Below are 10,563 nucleotides of genomic sequence, written 5' to 3'. Positions count from 1 at the left end.
GCAAGCAGGCAGGTACCAGGGAGACGCCACACTCGAGGCATGTGGCGCCAGAAGCTTGCCTGGAGAACCTCCCACTCATCAGGTGAGAAAAATTGCAGCAAATCCATTCTCACTAATGCTTTGTGGAGATGGACATTTGCTCCCATCACGAAACACTCAATAATGCAGCATATGCAGTTAATAATGCACCAATTATGCTTATTTCTTTTCTAGTGAGAAATATATGTAACAGCATTTCTTGGGATTTGTGTGTTTGTCTGGCATAGAACCGTAACAATTCTACCACCTCAAGTAGTGTCTGTTTGAGAAATTCCATGCATTCCAGTGTCTCCCATTGCATCCTGGCACATCTAATCCTTCTGGTCTTGATGGTAGATACAGAAAAAGGTGGCACATAGGCGAGGCATCATACACACACCTACAATCCCAGCACTCTGGGAGGCTGAGGCAGGAGGATGGCAAATCTGAATCCAATCTGGGTAACTTAGCAACTTTTTTCTCAAAAAAGGGGATTGAGGATGTATCTCAATGCAAAGAGCCTCGGTTCAGTCCTCAGCACCACAAAAAATTAAAAAGTGGCACACGAACTTGCTACTAATGCAGAAAAATGGTATGAAAAACCAAGTGTCCCAGAGGCACCGCTACACAGGTTATGGGGAGCATAGATTTCCGTAGCATTATTTTATTGATAATGTTATTTTATGATAATTGCATCAATCTATAAGCCCACCAATTCACATAGCATTATTTTATTATTCAAGATCTGCATAATATGTGCACCTTAATTTCATGATAATTCTATCCATAATTTTTATAATTACTGATCACACCAAAATGCAAATAGGATAGATAGAAAGGTAGAATTATCTCAGTAGTAGCCAAAAATATAAACTGGACAAATAAGATGTGGCATTTCTTCAAAATGTCACCCCTATTACCTCACAATAGAAACTAATTACCAGTGACAACAGGTGAACCTGGAAGAAACTTCACAGCACTATCAATACCTGTATTTAAAGGCAGTCAAGCACGCAGGAGGAATGATCTTTCTATTGCGTCTAAAGAAAACGATACTTAAAAGATGGTCATTGAGTCAAAAAATAATCAAAATGTGGCAGTTAACCCCAAAAAAGCAGAAAAAAAAGGAAACATGAAAGTATTCCTGACAGTTAGTGAAAATACTATAATTTCTTTGTGAAGTTTGAGATCATTATGAGCTTTTGTTGTTGTTGTTGTCTTGAGACAGGGTCTCTGTGCAGTTCAGGCTGGCCTTGAGCTCACTTTGTAGCCCAGGCTGATCTCAAACTCGCAACGATCCTCCTGCCTCAGCCTCCCGAGTGCTGGGATTACAGGCATGAGCCACCATGCCCGGCTCATTGTGAGCTTTTTCATTTCCTGTTATTTCTCCTCTCACTTAAGTGTCCAACTCAATCCCTGTCGATGTCGCTCCCGGCCGGCAGGAAGGACACACGACAAAGTCTGGCAGTGGACAACCTTTTCTTTTATTTTCCTTCTCCGTACAGCCTGCCCTGGGATCGCTCCCAGCCGAAGCCTCCTTTGGTCCGCTCCCCGCGGCTCCTTCTGGGCTTCTACTTCCGGGCTTCTTCTTCTCCCCCAGGGGTGGCACCAGTATATATACAGATACAGTGTCCAATCATGTTAAAGTAAGCAAGGCAAGCTGATTGGCTAACATCATCAGTTGCCAGGCAGACTATATTGTTGAGCGGGTTGCTTACGCGGTAAGCAGGAAACTAACGTGCTCGATGGGAGGGGTAATCTACCTCAGGCTTTACTCTTTACTACAGGCCTCACGTCCGCCAAGTGAGGCGACCGGGCTCGGGGCTGCGGCTCCCAACATCTCCCCCTTTTTTATTTTTTATGAATGTGCGCATCGTAGCCCTTCCTGGACTGGGTGCAGAGGCTTATGCCCTATGCGTAGGCCCACCGTAGGTCCTTGGCTTAGACCCTGGTCGGCCGTCCCATGGTCTGCCAAGGCCCTGAGGCCCTCGTCCTTTTTCTAGGGCCAGGCACAAACTGGACGGAACCTGGATGCACACAAGCTTGCACTCATTTCCTCTCCGTAAAGAAATCCCCTCGGAGAGAAATTTAGACCTGGGCAGCATCTAACAGTCCAGCGGCTTACGTGCAGGATGGGGTAGGGCCTGTCTTAGGTTGAGTCATGCTGGGGAGGCATGCTCTTACCCGTCATTGACTCATCTACCCTGCTATATCATAATTTTTTAGAGGAGGAGTGTGGGAAGCTCACCACCCCTAGACTCGGTCGTAGGCTAGGCGAGCGAGCCATGTATATGCCTGAGGATCTTCTTGTCCATTTTGGGCTACCGCTATTTCTATTCATCTTGTTGGTTGGTCTGTGATGGATCTCCGGTAGGGCAGGTCTGATCTTCAGTCGAGGGCTTTGTCGCCCGTGTCAGTCTCTCCGGTACCCACAGTGGTTCTCGTCCCGATTCCTGTGGGAAAACACAAACCGCGCCTCGGTTCCAGCTGACCACTGGATCCGGGCCCATCCATTGTCCTGTCAGGACATCTTTCCACTTCACCCACCCTTTATGGTTGGGGGAAGGGTTGCAGTGCTCCACGGCTGGGGAGCAATTATCATTATTTAAATTTAAAAAATTGTGTGTGAATAGTGCCATGGATAATCGTGCCTTTGGGGCCAGGCCTTGGCCTACTCCCCCTTTTTGTTTTTGTAAAATTTCTTTGAGGCTTCTATGAGCCCTCTCAATGATTCCTTGACCTTGGGGATTGTATGGGATACCATGTTTTAATTGAACCTCCATCATTTTGCAGAACTCATTGAAGGCTTTGCCTATATAGGCTGGTCCATTATCAGTTTTTAATATTTTTGGTTTGCCCCATGCGGCCCAAGCCGCCAGGCAATGATTGATCACATTAGACACTTTTTCACCTGTTTCTGCTGTTGCGAATATGACGTGAGAACAGGTGTCTGTGGAAACATGAACATATTTAAGAGTCCCAAACTCCTGTATATGTGTGATGTCCATCTGCCAAACATCACCAGGGATCAAACCTCGAGGGTTTACTCCCATCGGTATGGCAGGTTTGTATGTGGCACAGGAGTCACATAGTCGCACGATATCTCGTGCATCTGCTCTGGAAACATGGAAATGGTTTGCTAGTGTCCTGGCATTGACATGAAACTTATCATGGAAGGCACGGGCTCGCTCGATTGGTGTTAGTAAGGTAAAAATCCATAACGGGCGAGTGGCAGTATCAGCAGCCGCATTCCCCTGTGCCATGGGCCCCGGCAGGGATGTATGTGCTCTTATGTGGGTGGTGAAGACCTTATGGTGTCTGTTCTGAAGCAATGTCTGGATAGACAGGAACAGCCCAGCCACTGTGGAAGTGGATCTAATTAAACCGGCAGTCTCAAGCACTTGCATAGCATTGACCACATACCTAGAATCGGAGACAATATTAATGGCTTCTGAGAACCGTTCAAGAATCATTTTAACGATCTGTAGTTCCACCACCTGAGGCTGATCAGGTTCAAATTGTATGGTAACCGGGGGCTTGCCTAGGATCACATAGGCGCCTATCCCTGTCTTGGAGCCATCTGTATATATTGTAGTTGCTGGGACTAATGGCTCAGAGGCAGTAACCTTTGGAAAAATTATAGGGTGCTGAGTGACAAATGACAAGATAGGGTCTTTAGGGTATTGATTGTTTATATCCCCATGGAAAACACATCTCAGAATGGCCCATGTATCTATGCAGGCAGCCAGGGTCTTGATCTGGCTGGCGGTATAGGGTACTCGGATGGCTTGTGGTCCTGAGCCAAAATGTTGGACAGCTCTATCATGCGCTTCAAGGGCCAATGAAGCGACTGCCTCCGGGTAATGCTCTATGACTTTTGCAGGTGAGACCTTAGGGTGTATCCACAGTAATGGTCCTTTCTGCCAAATCACCGCTGTGGGCTGTAGACTAGTCTGTAGCAAACAGACATCAAAGGGTCGCCCTGGTTCAATTCTGTGTAAGGTAGCCCCACCTAAGGCTTTTTCCACTCTCTGTAAGGCAGCTCTTGCCTCAGGAGTGAGCCTCCTGTGGGAGGCTATATCTGGGTCTCCCTTTAGAAGGTCGAACAGGGGTTTGAGATCTGAATTTGGTATATGTAAATATGGCCTAATCCAATTAATGTCTCCCAATAGCTTTTGCATGTCATTTAGGGTCCTAACGCCATCCGTCCTAATGGTGACCTTCTGTGGAGAGACTAGCATAGGGGAGATTTTCGCGCCTAAGTAGGTCACCATTTCTCCTCCCTGAATCTTGTCGGGGGCAACATGCAGATTAGCTTGTCTCAGGGCCTCGACCAACTGGCCGAGCATATTATTTAGCATGTCTGGGTCCCTGCCGCTGAGCAAAAGGTCGTCCATGTAATGCACACATCTTATCTTGGGAAAGGATTTCCGTAGGGGGGCCAGTAGGGAATCAAGGTAAATCTGACACATAGTGGGACTGTTGGCCATACCTTGGGGCAGCGTTATCCACTCGTATCTGAGATCAGGGCTTTCTTGGTTAATGGTGGGTAAAGTAAAGGCGAACCTATGAGTGTCCTCTGGATGCAGGGGGATTGAGAAGAAACAGTCTCTAAGATCTATAACATAAACTGGCCAGGACTGAGGGATGGCTGAGAGAGCTGGCAGCCCCCTCTGGACCGCCCCCAGGGACTGCATCTGCGCATTGACCGCCCTTAGATCATGGAGCAGCCTCCATTTGCCAGACTTTTTCTTAATTATAAAAATGGGGGTGTTCCATGGGGAGGTTGACGGCTTAATGTGTCCTAATCTAAGTTGTGTACTGACTATTTCTGACAAGGCTAATAGCTTCTCCTTAGGCAGGGGCCACTGAGGTACCCAAACCGGATCATTTGACCTCCAGGTGATTTTGATCGAAGTGGGTAGGAGAGCTTCTTCAGCGGCCCCTAAGAAAAACCCAGCCCTTGCCTACCTTTTTTGTTCTCTACTGGTATTGGGGATGTCCGACCCTGTAGGGCATTGCCCAAGCCTTTGCCGGGGGTATATCCCTGGTTCCTGAGTATATCCTTAGCCTGGGGGGAGCAGTTTGACGTAAGCGTGACATCCATCTGAGTGAGGATGTCCCTTCCCCATAGAGACACTGGCAACTGCAACACAAATGGTTGGAAATGGCCCTGATGACCCTCCTCATCGCACCAGAACAGGGTTGAAGCACTAACCTGAGGAGCTGACACCATCCCCAGGCCCTGCAGCGTGTTATCTGCAGTGTTGGTGGGCCAGTTGGAGGGCCAATCCCTTCTAGAGATAATGGAACGGTCAGCTCCTGTGTCTAGGAGCCCCGTTATATTCTTGCCATTGACCTTAAGTGAGAGCATGGGCCTTTTATCAAGTATTATATGGAGTCCCTCGAAGACTTCCCCTGAGGAACCGAAACCTTGACTTTCTCTAATTTTCTGCTTTGAGGGAAATCTCTTGTGGAGACTGGGGAGCAGCAAGAGCTGCGCTATCTTGTCTCCTTTATTGATTACCATAGTACCCACAAGAGATTGAACCATAATTTTAATGTGTCCTGTGTAGTCTGAGTCTATGACCCCCGGGACTACTATGAGACCCCGAAGGGCCGTGGAGGATCTCCCGATCACCAGACCCACGGAATTTTCGGGTAACGGTCCCTTAAAGGTGGTTTCAACCACTTGAACACCCATATCAGGCACTAATATAAGTCTGGAGGCGACACTGAGGTCCACACCTGCTGACCCAGGGGTGGCCCTTGTTGAAGGCTGCCATCCTGAGCTGTCCTGTCTCTGGGGCGGGGGCCCGCCTGTGAAGGGGGCCCCCTCTGGCCGTTTTTTGGCCCTCTAGCATCTCGTCCACAAATACGGTTGCCCTGAGCATCAAAGACCGACCTACACTCCTCAGCTTTGTGTGATCCCCTCTTGCATCGCCCACAAACATATGGTTCTTCATTCCTAGGGCGAGGCCTAGCATCTGCATTGTTTGGGCAATGACGTTTAATGTGTCCTGGCTCCCCGCAGGCAAAACACCCTTTAGCCTTACATTCCCCTTCTAACCCGCGAGGTCCCCTCTGCTGTACAGCCGCGGCCAGGAGAGCAGCCACTCCCGAGTTGGAGAGCGGCCCCCCTATCTCTCTACATATCCTAATCCAGGCGTTGAGGTCCTTGTTCTTATGAGGAGCTATCGCTGCCTTGCACTCCTTTGTACATTGCTCAAAAATCAGCTGCCTTACCAGCGGTCGAGCCACTCCCGGATCAGAAAATATCTTATCGGCAGCATCTTGCATTCGGGCCACAAAGTCAACAAATGGCTCTGTGGTACCCTGAATTATTTTTGAAAGACACAAGGAGGCTGTTCCGGCACCACTTACCTGCTTCCAGGCGCGGAGCCCTATGGCATTGATTTGTTCATAGACAGCGCCGGGGAACTGAGTCTGATCATCAGCGTGCCGACCTTCTCCCATAAGCATTTCCTTGTTCCACCCCCGGTTTCCCCGACTGGCGTTTCTCTCAGCCTGCTCTGCAGAGAACTCTGCGTACCAGGCTCGCCAATCCAGGTAACTACCCGAGGGCAGACACGCCTTTGCCAGCTGAATCCAGTCCTCGGGGGTGAGGGGCCCAGAAGACAGGTTCTCCAGCATGGCAATGGTGTAAGGCGCAGTCGGCCCAAAGGTTGTAACTGCATTTTTAAGTTCTCTAATCTGCTTTATCTCAAAAGGCTCCCATGCATTACGTCCCTGGCCCATAGCTACTTGTACAGGAAATATCCCGTAGGGGCCACTATCTATCCCAGGTGGTGGATGTACCTCATGAGACAAACGTCCCCCCTGCCAAAGCCGCCTGTAAAAATACCGACCCGCCGGCGGCGGAGCATAAGACGGCGGCCATGATTGGGCAGAAAATGGGGGCCCGTGCATCACTTCCTGTTCTGGCGAAGGGGAAGGGAGCTCCCGGGCGGCCGCCTCGCGGCGAGGGATCGCCTCCGGGAACAGCCCCCAAGGTGGGGCGGAAGGCTTCGCCTCCCTCTTGCGCCGGGGAGCGCTCAGGAGCTCTCTACTCCTCCGCAGACCAGGTTGAGCGGAGCGCAATTCACGGCGCAACGCTGGGAAAGAACCCTGCGACTCCTTATCGAGCGACTTAGGCTCCTGACAGCTGGTCTCTTTGGCCTCCTTGCCATTCAACTTTCCCTCGTCCTCGGAGTCAGACGACTCCGAGGCTAGAGCCCCGTCCTTCTCCTTAGCATCTTTGTTCCCCTTGACGGGCCCCTCTCGGGAGCTCCCCGACTGGGCCTGCTCAAATACCCTGCGTACTTTTGTAAGCTCTTGAGAGCTTTCTCCACAACCACCCTCGCTCTTAGTGTTGCTACCTAGCATGTTTCCCATCTTTTAATATGTTACTCACCGCGTGAGGCCCAAGGAATCCGCCACTTATGCGTGAGCCTGAGGGGAGTCTAAAAGCCCTGTAGGTGCGCGCCACCCAGAGCCCAGGCTTATCCCCAACTCACCTGTCTCGCAGCGCTGTACTGGAGCGTTGTCCGCTGTGACGTCTCGGGGGTGATCAGTCCCCGTGCGGGCCTCCAAATGTCGATGTCGCTCCCGGCCGGCAGGAAGGACACACGACAAAGTCTGGCAGTGGACAACCTTTTCTTTTATTTTCCTTCTCCGTACAGCCTGCCCTGGGATCGCTCCCAGCCGAAGCCTCCTTTGGTCCGCTCCCCGCGGCTCCTTCTGGGCTTCTACTTCCGGGCTTCTTCTTCTCCCCCAGGGGTGGCACCAGTATATATACGGATACAGTGTCCAATCATGTTAAAGTAAGCAAGGCAAGCTGATTGGCTAACATCATCAGTTGCCAGGCAGACTATATTGTTGAGCGGGTTGCTTACGCGGTAAGCAGGAAACTAACGTGCTCGATGGGAGGGGTAATCTACCTCAGGCTTTACTCTTTACTACAGGCCTCACGTCCGCCAAGTGAGGCGACCGGGCTCGGGGCTGCGGCTCCCAACAAATCCCAGGTTTTGTGTTTGCAGTTTTGCATTCCCTTTCTTCTCTTCCTTTCTTTTTTCTTTTTTGTGCTTCTGGGGATTGAACCCAGAGCCTTCACATTAAGCCCTTTTGTATTTTTACTTCGAGACCAGGTCTTCCTGAGTCATTAAATTGCCTAGGCTTGTGATTCTCCTGACTCAGCGTCCTGAGCTGCTAGGATTACAGGCATGTGCCACCACACCCAGTTTTGGCCAATGCACTCAATTTGCACCCTTTTTCTTAGAGAAAATGTGTAGGCTTTGGACCCTACTATTACTGCAGTTGGTTCCTGCTAACTATTATTATTAATAGATTCTGATTTTAACAGAGAACATCCGTACAGCGCTTATAGGTGACAGATGCTCCTCATTTCAAACTGCTGTCCTCCTCTCGCATCCTCCTTTTTGCAGAATGAAGGCCTAGCCCCAGACCGCAAGAGCCCCCAAGAATCTGCTCAGGCTGTCTGGAGAAAGTGCCACACACTTAGCAGCAGACGTTTATTGTCTCACAGTCCTGGACGCCTGCAGTCCAAGGTCATTGTGTTGACAAGTTCCTTCTGAGGCCTCCGTCCTTGGCTCGTGTGTGGCTGTCTTCTCACTGCTCTGCTCTCTGTGCGCGTCTGTGTCCTGATCTCTTCTTATAAACATGGTGGATTAGGGGCCGGAATTAACGATGTCATTTAGCTTCATGACCTCTCTGAAGGCCCCGGTCTTCAAATGGCGCCACTCCTCACTTCCACAGGGCTATAACAAACCCATCACAAGAGTAAAACATCCTAAATTGAAAATACATCAAACACACAGAGCCCAGGGCCCACTGGCAGCAAGTGCGACAGAGAGCATGGCTGTGTCCTCTTGAGATCTCAAGGCTGATGAGGAGCTGCGGGCTCACCACTGCCCAGTGTCACCAGAGAGGATGGAGCGCATAGCCCCAGCTGGGAGGAGATCCAGGTGCAGCATTTGGAGCACAGTGTAAAGTGGAGCCATCAGAGATGGAGTAGGGTCACAGCCTGTGGTCCTGGGTCTTAGGATTGCACTATGTAATTTCCAAGGAGGACACAGTTCAGCTCAGAACATGCCCAGATGCTAAGAAGGTGGAGGACGCACTCAGTCTGCCCAGGTCAAAGTGGCTCAGTATGCATTTCACTCTTCTTTCAGTTCTGAGCCATCAGGCTGTGTCATTCAAAGAGCCCAGCTTCCTTCCGATCAGCCGTTGACACTATGCAACGCTGGCCAGGGGCGCTGCATCCTGTCAGGAGCAGAAAAAGCAGAGGCTCCGCAGCGCCGACAGCAAGACCCTTCGGGGTTTATTCTGAGAAACTTGAAAACTGCTGCCTTCCTGGCTCCTTCTCCAAAGAGGACACCGTGGCTTGGCACAGGGAGGCACTTCTTGACTCAGGGTGGGCTGGGTACCACCTCTAGGTCCCTCATCTGCAACCCCTCAGGCTCAGCTGTCCCCGGCCCTCTATGACCCGACACTGAGCAGTCCAAGCTCTCCACCCCCATCCCCAGCACCAATTAGTCTGCTTCTTTAGGGGCTCCAGTATGATCCTGATCATTACCAGTCACCAAGAGTGACTGCGATGGGAGCAGAGGACAGAGGAAACAGCTCTGGCCTTGAGTGAAGCCAGAGCCAGCTCCGTGGACAGAAAGCCAAGAGCTCCGCCGGCACCGTGCCCAGCTGCCCTTCTGATGGCGGTACCATCTGTCTTTGGAATTTGACACAGGCCCACCCCTGCTCAGCACTGCTGGGAAGTAAATATTATTGTTCCTACTTTAGGCATAAAGCAAGCGGAGCTCAGAGATGTTAGGTGACTTATCTAAGGTCACATGGCTGGGGACTGCATGGCCAGGGTTCAAACTCTAGACTTTATCGAGAAGCGCTTTGAGGGTTTTTTTTTCTCATAAGTTCATAAACCCTCCCACCAATCTATTCCTGTTCAGTGCTTTGCTCAGCTGTAAGAAATCTGAAAAAAAGGAACAGTTAAATGTTCCAGTTTGAACCCTAGTCCTTTATTTTTCAGGGGAACATTATGGTGCACACTGAAATGGCCAACTCAAAACCATTCCCAATCCCCTTTTCTCTGGTCTTCTATCATAGATACTAGAAAATTCAACTGCTCCTCTTCCCAGACTTACAGCTGAAAAAAGGATATGTGTCCCAGTTTGGGCCAACGAGCTATAAATAAAACTCTTAAATTGGGACTTTCCGGAAAAAGAGAACCTTTTTCTTTTACAGCATCATTTGTCTTATGTACTCTCCTTTGTTCCTGCCTGGAATGCAGTTGCAATCTCTGGAAGTGTAGCAGCTATCTTGCTGTCATGTGGATAAAAGCCCCATGTTAAGAATGGAAGATCAGTCGGGCATGGTGGCAAACACCTGTAATCCCAGCACTCATGAAGCTGAGGCAGGAGGATCCTTGTGAGTTCCAGACCAGCCTGGGCTACAAAGTGAGCTCAAGGGCAGCCTAAACTGCATAGTGAGACCCTGACTCAAAAAGACAAAGAGAGA

This window comes from Cavia porcellus, unplaced genomic scaffold (assembly GCF_034190915.1).
Source record: "Cavia porcellus strain 051 isolate PalLab524CR breed Dunkin Hartley unplaced genomic scaffold, mCavPor4.1 scaffold_3, whole genome shotgun sequence".
NCBI lineage: Eukaryota > Metazoa > Chordata > Mammalia > Rodentia > Caviidae > Cavia > Cavia porcellus.
The sequence above is the reverse complement of the archived record's forward strand: the minus strand, read 5'-3'. Positions refer to the sequence as shown.